We start from the raw sequence: 12,350 nt of genomic DNA, 5'->3' as shown, positions 1-12,350 counted from the left end.
AACCTGTTGTTGCTCTATCAACCTGTGAAGCTGAGTACATCGCAGGCGCTGTAGCTGCATGTCAAGCTGTGTGGCTTCTGAATCTATTAGAAGACCTGAAGATTAGGGTGAAGAAGCCTCTGAAGCTGATGATTGATAACAAGTCTGCAATCAATCTTGCCAAGAATCCGGTGTTACACGGAAGAAGCAAGCATATTGAGACTAAGTATCATTTCTTGAGAAGCCAAGTCCAGAATGGAACATTAGAAGTTGTGCACTGTAGCACTCAGAAGCAAGTGGCAGATGTTCTGACGAAGGCGATCAAGACGGATCAATTTCTGCTCTTGAGGGATGGAATTGGCGTTGTCAGTTTTGATTGAAGAATATGAATTAAGGGATGGTATTGAAGAGTAATTCAATATTCAGAAGATGGACTGATCTTCTGATGGTTACTCTGAAGATAGTATTGACCAGAAGATGTTATCTGGGTCCCATTAGCTTAGCTGTTTAGTAGTAAGGGTACTTTAGTATTTTTGTAGTACTGTACTGTTTGTACCTTAGACTTGTTCACTAAGTTTACTGTTTTAGGGCTTATGTGGCAAGATTTTCTTTTCTTATAAATAGCCTTGTAATAGCTATCATTAATAGTAGAATACAACATTTATTCTCTCATCTCTTTTGCGTCGTTATTCTATTATTCTCTTTGTCACCATCTTTATTCATTGTGCACCAACACTACAACAAATCTTCTAAGGTTGCTACATCTGACTTTTAAAAACTGAGTAATCTGTTTGTAGCAAAAATGAATGGGTTAGAATATAAATAATTAAATATTGTTCAATAAATGTCTTAAAAGATATTTGTTCGAGTAGAATGATAGAATAAATATTTATTACTGATGCAGAAAAACAATCACTTGATCACTTGAGATTTGAATAGCAACTATAAACATAACAATAAAAGCCAATGAAATCATATCAAATCACTAGAGAATATGTAGAAAAACAACTATTTTATCACTTATTCATAGGCATTTTAAGATAAAACTAACATATTTCTTAGGCATTTTTAGATAAGCATGGACATCAAAACAAAACTATCATGTGGTGTAGAATCACTATCACTGATATTTACTTGAAATAGAGGAGAATTTAATTTAATGTAAAAAATCTAAGAGGCTCGAGCCCCCACGTTCCCCTTAACACCTGTAAAGAGTAGGTTTTCAATTTTTTTTTTTAAAGACATACTTATAAGGCTTAAATGCACCTTTGGTCCTTGTAAATTAGCGAGTTTTTTATTTTCGTTCCAGTAAGGTTTTTTTGTTGGTATGAGTCCCTACATCTTACTTTTTGCTTGCGGTTTAGTCCCTAAAGCCAAAATCCGCTGGAAAATCTGCAGGTTTTCCTGCGGATTTTCCTGCGGATTTTGATTTTAGGGAGTAAAACAAACGCGAAAGTGAAATATAGAGACTCAGACCCAGAAAAAAAACTTACACGGACGAAAATCAAAAACTCGCTAACTTACAGAAACCAAGGGTGCATTTAAGCCTACTTATAATATTAAAACAAGTCATAAAATTATTATTAGAATATGATTTAAGCCAAGTTTTGAAGCACTCCCTCCTTAACCAATTGATATTCTTCAACCGAATGGTCATCTAGTAGAAGCACTGAGTCTGTTAAGATCTCTATACCCCTTAAAAAAATTCAGCTATATCTAGTATTGATGAGGTTCAAGAATTGCTTCATGTTTTATGTTTTGCATAAACATCATGTTTCAATGAGATTTAATAACAATTTTTTTTTCAAGTATCAACCTTAGTATGATTTGATGGTAGAATATAAAATTCCAGAGAATCAAGTTTCTCGAAAACATGGAATATAATAAAGGTTTCGAATACTTGTGTTAGAGTATAGTTAGTTGATAAGATATCAAATAGTTAGAGAGTAGTTATGGCTGTTAAATTTGTAGTAACTAACTCCTAACACATTCACACATTATTATAAATAGATAGAAGCCATTTGCTTCATTGAGAGTAATGAGAATGATAATGAAATCAAGCAAAGCTTAATTCTCTTCCACAACTCTTCCATGCAATCAATCTTCATCGCCATGAGAATTTTCTCATTCAACATGGTATCATATGTCTAAGGGGATCGTAACGTTTCTTCTGCTACATTCATCACGTTCTTGCATCGCCATCTTCTTCCTCTTGATCTACTTATAGACTTCGGTTTCAGAGAAATTGCAGTCAACGTCTCCATTGTGCTTCTTTGATTTTAGAGAAACTAAGTTGCACAAGTGCAAGCAAGAACGTGCATTATCTCTTCATCAGAGTGTCTTCTGTTTTAGAGAAATTGATGTTCCAGTTGTTGGAAAGGATTGCTACTATTGCAACACAAATCAAAGCTTCAAAGAAGCAGTATATCACAAAGTTCAATCCAAAACTACATTGATTCTCAAAAAACAACAACGGCAAACCTTGAAACCTCACCACAAAGTGAACAACCTGGAGTGTAGAACTCACAGACTACTTCAAAAAATTATGGCTTTCTCAAGTTCAACTAACACCCTTGCTCAAAAACTCTCGACTAAGCTTCAAGAAAGCAACTTCCGACTATGTAATTAACAAGTTAAAGGTGTAATTTTGTCACACAAACTGCACAAGATTGTGGTAAACCCTCGCATTCCACCAATGTTAAAAAATGATCATGATTGAATTGAAAAAATTGTATCTGAAACCTATGAGGAATGGGTTATGCAAGAGCAAGATTTGTTCACCTGGCTATTGCAACAACTTCAGAATTTGTGCTTCCTCGAGTCCTTTCTTGCAAACATGCGTAAGAGTAGGGATGGCAAAACAGGTTGTGGCCAGCCAGACCGACCCACGCACCCGCCATAAAATGGCGTGTTGGGTTGGGATTTGGGGTCCACCGTCCACCAAAGCATGGCCCGCCAAAATCCGCCTCCCGCCAAAACCCGCCGCCTGCCAAAGCCCGCCCGGCCTAATCATTTAGTCCGCCCCGTCTTAAGTCCGCCATTTTTTAGTTAATTATAGTAATCTCAGTTCTGATGGTTTTATTTTTTTACATTTATTTGTGAATATATGCAACATTTTTAAGTAAAATTTGTTAAAAAGATGTTTTATAAAAAATTGTTCTGAAAAATAAGAAAAATTTAATTGAAAGATAAAAAAAAAACATATTAACCTATTAAAAAAGATGGAAAATAAATAAATAAATAGGAGTGCAAGACCGCCAACCCTCTACCTTGGCAGAACATACTTGATTTTTATGCCCATTTTCACTTGCCAAGCTTGCCTGCCCCGCTTCTTTTTTGGCGGGGCGGATGGCCCAATTTGCCACCCCTACATATGAGGTATCAGACAAGGTGCGCATACACTATAATGCTCATATGAAGGCAATAGTTCACCAACTAAGTGCAGAGCTCAAGCTGAGCGAGAAAGGTACCAAAATCATCTCTAAATTTGTTCTTAGAATTATAGCTATTGCATATTCACTCATGGCAACTGGAGATCCTATATTTGAATGTGATTAAATTGATTCCATTCTCCAAGGACTACATGAAAAGTACAATTCATTCATCATGATGGTTTATAGCAAAATTGATCCAATGGACATCTATGAAGTAAAAGGTTTGTTATATGTTAAGGAGGCAGAACTTGACAAATATCTCCAATAACTTGTAACACCAAATACAACAACCAACACTATTCAAGTAGGTGTGAATATTGTGGCCACCAATTCATCCAATTCAGGAGGCTCAAGGTATTACTCACGTGGCAGAGGAAATTCTCCTAGAGGAAGAGGTCGAGGCAGATCCAACTTCAACTTCATAACTTAAAATCAACTAACTTGACAGTTATGTAACAAGTATGGATATTCAGTGGTTGATTACTATCACAAGTTTGATGAACATTTTGAACCTACTCCACCAAAGGCTTAAGCTAAAAGCTCTTCATCCACCAATAACAATCAAGATCAAGAAGGAAACAAGAATCAAGACTCAACTTCTCCTACTAATGCATATCTAGTTTAACAGGGTCAACTACAACTACCTCTGGGAGTGGAGTCTCAGGCATGGTTTGCAGATTCACGTGCCTCCCACCATATCACTTCTAACTCTTCCAATATGCTATATATTAAATCACGTGTTGTCCCAAATAAAGTAATTGTTGGAAATGGATATATCTTAGAAGTCCAGGAAATAAAAAATATTAAATTTCATTCCTCTTTTTTGTCAAACACTTGCCTTCAGTTAGTTGATCTTTTACATGTTCCTAAGATAACTAGAAACCCCACTTCACTTTCAAAATTTCCATAAGATAACAAAGTCTATTTTGAGTTCCATCCTAACAAATGCTTTATGAAATCTCGGGTATCTAGCGAAGTCCCGCCTGAAGGGTTCCTCGATGCAAGTGACCTGTATTACTTTGACACTCTGAAGGTGGAATCCTCAAGGGATAACTTGCAGCATAAGACACACACACACACACACACACACACATATATATATATATATATACACACACACATACACACTCACACATACATATATAACCAATAGTTGATAATTTAGTAGTTTCTTACAATTCCATTACTATTGGTAATCATAAATGTACTAGTTTAGATAAAATTTCCCTATGGCATGCTAGGTTGGGGCATATTCATCCCAAAGTTTAATAATGTTCTAAACTCGTGTAACTTGCATGTTAAAGAAACACATGATTTCTGTTAGTCTTGTTGTCTTGGCAAAGCTCACAAATTATTTCCACCATTGTCCACAACAAAGCACACTATTTTATTTGAACTTGTGCACACTTATTTATGGGGACCACCACATGCTCCTTCAAGCAATGGATACTCCTATTATATTGCCTTTGTGGATGCTTGTTCCAGGCACACATGAATTACTTACTCAAGCACAAGAGTGATGCATTAAGTGTGTTCAAGCTTTTTCAAAGTTATGTGTCAAATCAATTCAATGCAATGATCAAGGCTATGCAATTGGATTTTGGGGGTGAATTCAGGCCCATCACAAAAGTTACTTAGTGAACAAGGAATAATCCATAGGTTAACTTGTCCACACACCTCACATCATAATGGAATGGTGGAAAGAAAGCATCGACAAATTATGGAAATAAGGCTCAATATTCTTGCACATGCATCCATGTGTCGCAGTGCGAAAAATACCCAAGCATATGGAACGCTCGAAATAAGAAAGAGTCGTCATCGAACTTTATTTATTCAAAAGGAAAGGTAAAATATCAATAAAACCCGTGAAAGAAAAGAAAATGGTCATCGCAAACAAATCGGATTTGGGAGTCGGTTATGCAAGGGGAAGATATTAGCACTCGTCACATATGTTGTACTTAACGGAACCCATTTAGTTAGTTTTGAGAATGAGTGTTAGCGTGATGTTTATTTGTGATCTTCTAATTATTATGCGAGAAGAAAGAAATGGTTTTTAGAGTTTATTACTATTGTGCTCGCCAAAACTTCAAAATCATGTACCTACGTATTCCAAAGTGCAATGGGAAAATCAGAACTTTGTAGTTCGTGGTAGAAAAAAACTATGTGTTGGTTGATTTTATTAACCGATGCTAAGATCACATTATAGTATTTAAACATTGCTTGTATGCTCGCGCGTGGGAGACGAGTATTCGAAAGGCAAGCTATATAGCAGGTATCCAAATAATTGGGAAAAGATGGGGCATACTCCTAATAGTCCATTTTCCTCCCTTTATTGTGAAACGCATTTATTATAAGTTGAACTAAAGTCCATGGGTGAAGGTGAGCATTCAAATGACAAGCTATACAACGGGAGTCCTAGGACTCGGAACAAAGGGACATATGTCTACTTGTTCCTTCTTCACCTCTTAGGGCTCATGGAATTTGATTGTATTTATTAAGTTTTTTTAGTGAAGACAAGTATCCAAGCAATAAGTTATACACCAGGCACCTAAAATACTAAGGGAAGAGAGGGGCATACACCTAACCATTCATTCTTCACCACTTAGGGCTCGTGGCATTTGATTGCATTTATTACGTTTTCGTCACATTTGTTTTGTAAGTGGTTTGATCAATTTTTTGGAAAATATAACTCGATGTGGAATGATTTATTTATCTACAAAGTAAATGGATGTTAGGCGATTTATTTTTCTTGGAAAAGGTCTTGGTTTGGTTTTGAAAATAAGTTAATGTTGATCAAGCGTTTTATTCTAGAAAAATGTTGATTTGAGTTGTCCCATTATTTTAATTAGTAAAGTTATCTTAACTAAAACATAAATTAAAACGAACTAAAGTACAGTCAAGGGGTAGGGATACATTTTCAACATGGGGATAAGGAGAACAAATCAAACGATAATGGAATTAAGATCCTACAAAAATAACAAGAGAAGCTATGAATTGCTAGCACAAGATGCGATCATCGCATATTAACGTAACAGAAAGGTAATGTAACAGGACAATGATAAACTGCAAAATACCGCATCGTAACGAATATTAACGTTACATGATGAAAAATAAAGTAATTAGAGCAATCACATGTTGTCGCCATGTTGAAATACTAATAATATGTACTAGCTAAAGTTAAATGTGACGAAATCAAGATGTCACACGCAAAGGCAAACAAAGCAACAAGTTGCTAGTGCAAAATATACGATCATCGGCATCGAATCAAAAGTATACAAAATGTGCTACACGATACGAATCCAGTATCACAATGCAATAACGTTATATTTACAACATTATAATACATATGCATAATCAAACAATGAAGCGAAAACAGTCTCACACACACCATCCAAATATTTACAGTATCATTATAAACCACTACAAACTAAAAAACCAGCATCACCACTGTATATCCATACGATAGACACTTGAATCGAAATGCAAACGCATTCGAAACATACACACAGACATAAACAACATGACAATAATACAACAAATTAACATGTCGACCTTAACCTCTTATATCAACAAGCAATCAACAAGACGAAAAAAACAGCTAACTCAACTTGAATCGAGTACGAGCCGAAGCAAACGTAACGAGATTTGACCGAAATGGAGTGAAGTTGAGATACGTCGAATTCGACAAGATGCTGTGTGAACTTGTCTTGTAATTCCAACAAAATTGTGGCGTGTTTGACGGAGTTGAGGTACAACTTCCATGTTGTCGTGGTCTTACCAATATAGTGCGAAAAAGGTGGATCTGTTTCAAGGAGTTGAAGATGGTAGTTGGCCAAAATTTGATTAAGTGTGGTGGTGGAAGGTGGTGTAGGAAAAACACATCGAAGGGTTTGTTTACAAGGTGTTCGCGAGTGTTGTTAAATGGTGGTGAATGGAGGTTTCATTAAGTGAGTGGTGGAGAGTTGTGACGCATAACCACTGGAGCAGAGATAAGTTATTATGTGGTTCACATGGTGATGTATTTTGCGGTCCGATTACTAATATATGGTGGTGAGACATAAGGAAAGGTGGAAACGGTGGTTTGTGCTTTGCCGGAGTGAGGTTAGTATTGTGTATAAGTGTGAGTTGGAAGTCCTAAATTGCTTAGAAAAGTGAAGGTTAAGTGAGAAGACCCATACACATATCACCTTAAGGTTTTGGGTGAATATGTGGTGTCTCATTCACTTATGTGTTGCTCTTGACCTAATGTGGATGCTCCTAATTACCCAACAGGTGTATCAGAGTTGATAGTTCAATTAAGAGATGACTCATTGTATTAAAAGTTTTCCTAACAATGTGGTAGTCAAGCGACATGTTCCCTTGTAGTGTCCGAAACGGTGGTATAATTTTATGCAGATGGAAGAGCTTCTATTTGATAGAGAGTATATTGGATGGACTCGCACTTCAGGGGAAGATTGTCGTGTACAAATTTGAGTTGGAAGTCCCATATTGCTTAGAAAAGTGAAGGCTAAAACATTGTATAAGTGAAAAGACTCATACACCTATCACCTTAAGATTTTGAGTGAATATGTGGTGTCTCTTTCACTTGTGTGTTGCTCTTGACCCAATGTGAATTCTCCTCATGATTACCCAACAATTAGGTGGTGGAGGAGTGTGTTTTAAGGGCGAAAAAGTTGCAGACGACGGAGAAAATGGTTGATAGCGCGACATACTATGTTGATAGGAAAAAGTACAATAGCGGTGGTGTTGGGAGAAAGATGACCGGCAGAGGTGAGTTTCGGTCGGTGGAAAATAGAAGGAGTAGGAGGTTTGTTGGCTTTGTGAATTTAGAAAAAAAAGCTAGATATGCACTTCACTCTAAGAAGGCGCGGGGAGTACACACGAATTTAACAAGAAACCATTTTGAAGAACAAAAAATTACTTTGTCCAACATTTTTTCTTTTGTGGTTGTCAATATGTTTTTATCGTGTCATATAATATTCGATAAATTTGAAGTGTTATATCAAATTTAAATAAATATTTTATTTGGTTTTTTTTTTGTTTGTTTTAGATTTTTTAAGGTGTATGGATAATTGGAGATGATGATGAATACTAAGAAAAAGGACGAAGATAGACATATATTTAGGGATGACAAAAATATCCATATCCGTGGATATCCGCGGATAAAATCCGTCATGGATACGGGGCAAATAGTTTAATAGATATCTACGGATAAAATAAATGGATATTTCAATACCCGTTTATTAATGTATATGAATATGGATTTAATGTTATCGTGCCCGCGGATATCCATATATTCGTTTTTTTAAAAAAATAAATGTATAAAATATTATGCTATGGTGAAAATGAAGAAAGAAATTAATTTGATAAAGTTTTGTTGTTAAAATATAAGAGATTTGTATGATATTATGTAATAATAATGTATCGTGTCATTAAAAAGTTTAAGATAAATGACACTGATGCATACAGCCTGTTGCAATTCGCTGACGACACAATAATGGTGGGTGAGGGATCGTGGCAGAATGTTTGGTCCTTAAAGGTGATTCTACGCGGATTTGAAATGGTGTCCGGGCTGCGTATTAATATGGCTAAAAGTAAAATATATGCGGTAGGAGTGGATAACTATTTTCTGGTGGCAGCAGCACAATTTTTATCTTGTCAAATTGGAACTATTCCTTTCAAGTTCCTTGGCATAATGGTGGGAGGTAACCATAGAAGGGTTGATTTTTGGAAACCAATTATAAGCAGGCTGAGGGCAAAGCTTTCGTCATGGAAGGGGAGATTACTATCTATGGGGGGAAGAATCTCACTAATTAATTCTGTTTTATCGAATCTGCCTGTGTTTTATGTGTCGTTTTTCAAGGTACCAGCCAGTGTTATAAAGGAGATCATCAGCATTCAACGTAATTTCCTGTGGTATGGCTCTGTTGAGAAAACGGGAATCATATGGCAAAGTTGGAAGGCGCTGTGCAGGACCAAAGAAGAGGGAGGATTAGGGATAAAAGATGTAGCACTATTTAACAAGGCATGTCTAAAGAAATGGCTGTGGAGAATTGGTTCAGAGTGTAATGCGATTTGGTCGAAACTTCTTCGTCAAAGATATGGAAATGTGATTAATAGGATATGGGCTGACGAGGAGAGTGAGGCAAAATCTAATGAATCCTTATGGTGGAGAGATTTGATGTTAATCAAAGGAACCATTTTATCACCGGGTTTCTCGCAATGGGTGGTGTGGAGACTAGGGAAGGGGGCAGACATATCTTTCTGGAACTGTAAGTGGATAGCAGGAACTACTCTGAGACTGTTGTGCCCAAACTTGTACTTGATAGCATCAAACAAGGGAGCCTCGGTGTACGATAGTGGCTACTGGGTAGGGGAGAGATGGCATTGGAGCATTGCATGTGAGTGGGATCAAAACAATGGGGAGTTAGGACCGGAAGCAGAGATTTTAGCAGGTATTCTATTGGAGGTTCGGCCAAATCACATGGAGCAAGACATAATGATATGGCCTTATGGAGAAGGAAAGGTGTTCTCAGTCAAATCTTGTTACGAAAAGTTACTGTCGATGAATGAAGTGGAAGGTTTAGGCGAGTCAGAGGCTGCGGCTTTAAAGCTAGTGTGGAAGGCGAAAGTGCCTCTTAAAGTGAAAGTATTTGCTTGGAGGTTAATTCGCAACAAACTGCCAACGAAAGTCCAATTGGTAAGGCGAGGTGTGGAAATAGCGGATAGCGAAATGATTTGTAATCTGTGTAAGGAGAATAATAGCCAAGATGAAATCACTCATATCATGGTTTCGTGTGAGGTTGCAAAGAAAATATGGAAATCTGTTGGATTATGGCTAAATGTGCAGGGTGGTATTGGTGAACCAGCTATCATTTTTTTGCAGATTGAAGAACAAGGTGAAAAAAGGTAGGGAACTAGTAATCTGGTTGGCAACAACATGGTGTTTATGGAGAGCAAGAAATGGAATCATTTTTAATAATGAGATTGGTGACAGTGATGAGATTACATTTAATTTGCAATCCTTTTCTTGGTGGTGGAGTCAAATAGGATTAAATAGACTTAATTGTAACTTTTATGAGTGGTCTAAATACCCTCTAATCTTTCTTTAAGTAGGTTGTTGGGTTCGGTCGGTTTAATGTTCGGGTTCGAGTACCCCTAGTACTCTGATTTGAATATACAAGTTGCTTATCAAAAAAAAAAAAAGAAATTGAAAATATTTTTTTCAAAATATAATTTTAGAAAATAGTATTATCCATGCATATCTGTAAATATCTTAAAACCCGTGAATTACCGATTTAGCGGATATCCGCACGGATATTGGGCATATAGAAATATCATATTTATCAAACGGGACGGACACGTATATCATACTATCCATCCCCATATATATCCATTTACATCCCTACATATATTTAGAAAATTTTACGTGTTAATGGTTCACCTTTAAATCTAATAGTGATATTTACTAAAGAGATTGAATGACTAAAATTTTAAAAAATAATAATAATGGGGTCTATGGTGGGTATTTAATAATATTTTTTCACCTTAAATATTTAAAAGATATTTAAAGTTAAAAATTTACAAAAGAGACTGACTTGATCAATAGAGGTGTAATTATGAGATCTAAAAGTACTCATATTAACAATGAGACTCAATTTAGTTAATTTAGACTAAAGCTTCAATGAAATAAATAATTGTATTTTGTTGTAACTTAAAATAATAACTAATTTTTAATATAACAGTCATTATAAAAATAAATATAAAATTAAAAGTCATTATAAATTAGAATGTTTGAGTGAAAGTAAATAGATCTAAAGGTGGGTAGACAATTATAATTTATAAATGCCTTTATATATTTTAATTTGTTTTGCCATTTTATTATGTATTTTTGTAAAAATTTATAATATTTTAACTTAAAATATATAAATTATTTTTTAGCCTCCATTAACATAAATTTTTGAATCCGGCACTGCTTCCCACTCCTCGTCCTCATGGTCGGAGTTGATAAAGAGAGACCGATCACAACTTTGAAAGATTTTCTAATTGATTAAGCATCCAACAAATTATGAGACAATTGTTCAAAGTCGGCCAAAAGTCTAATATAGGCGAAATTCAAGTTTCCAGACCCAACCATTCAAAGTCCAATCAAAATCATTTAGCTTATATAATCAAGACTCATTGTAATTTTTTTTAATCGTAATTTTTTCACTTCAATCATCCAAGGCTATATAACTAAATTGGATGTTGCAGTGCTAATCTTGAAAGTCCACGTCGCGCCACCCTATCGAAGTTCACACCATTGCTTCAAGAGTTGAACATCATCAATAAACGTCAAACATAGTTTTCACACGAAGAAAAATAATAAATATGAGAAGGCTTAGTTTTTTCTTCTATTTATTTAATTAATGAAAACATATAACAAACAAATAAAAATGTTGATTAAAGTGGAATTTGAATCCGCTATTTATACCTAATTACACAATTAAGTTTCTATTAGCCGTTTAATTTTGATATGATAATAAAAAGACAAACTTTTATAATTCCAAAGATTTCAAACTCAAATCAAGACCACTAGACGTTAATCAGACAATTACAATGGCATTGCAAGAGTACTATGTGATTGCATAATTTTCTGGCTAAAGAAAATAAATTTGATATTTTATTTATACTACCTCATAGAAGAAATGTTAGTTTTTAATAAATAAAATTAAAATTTAATAATTAAACAACTAAGAAAATTAGTAAATTAAATCTGATTTAGGGACCAAAATTATTTATTTAATAACTTTTACATACATAGGATGAGAAAAGAGGTTATTCCCAGTATATAATTGGGCTTTGTAGGCGTATTTGTTTGGGCTCTTAAGAAAAAGCCTATCAGTCAACTCAACCCTAATTTCTCATCTTCCTATCCTCACTATATAAACCTCTTTT

The sequence above is a fragment of the Vicia villosa genome, linkage group LG7 (assembly GCF_029867415.1).
Source record: "Vicia villosa cultivar HV-30 ecotype Madison, WI linkage group LG7, Vvil1.0, whole genome shotgun sequence".
Classification (NCBI taxonomy): domain Eukaryota; kingdom Viridiplantae; phylum Streptophyta; class Magnoliopsida; order Fabales; family Fabaceae; genus Vicia; species Vicia villosa.
This window is presented reverse-complemented; position numbering follows the sequence as displayed.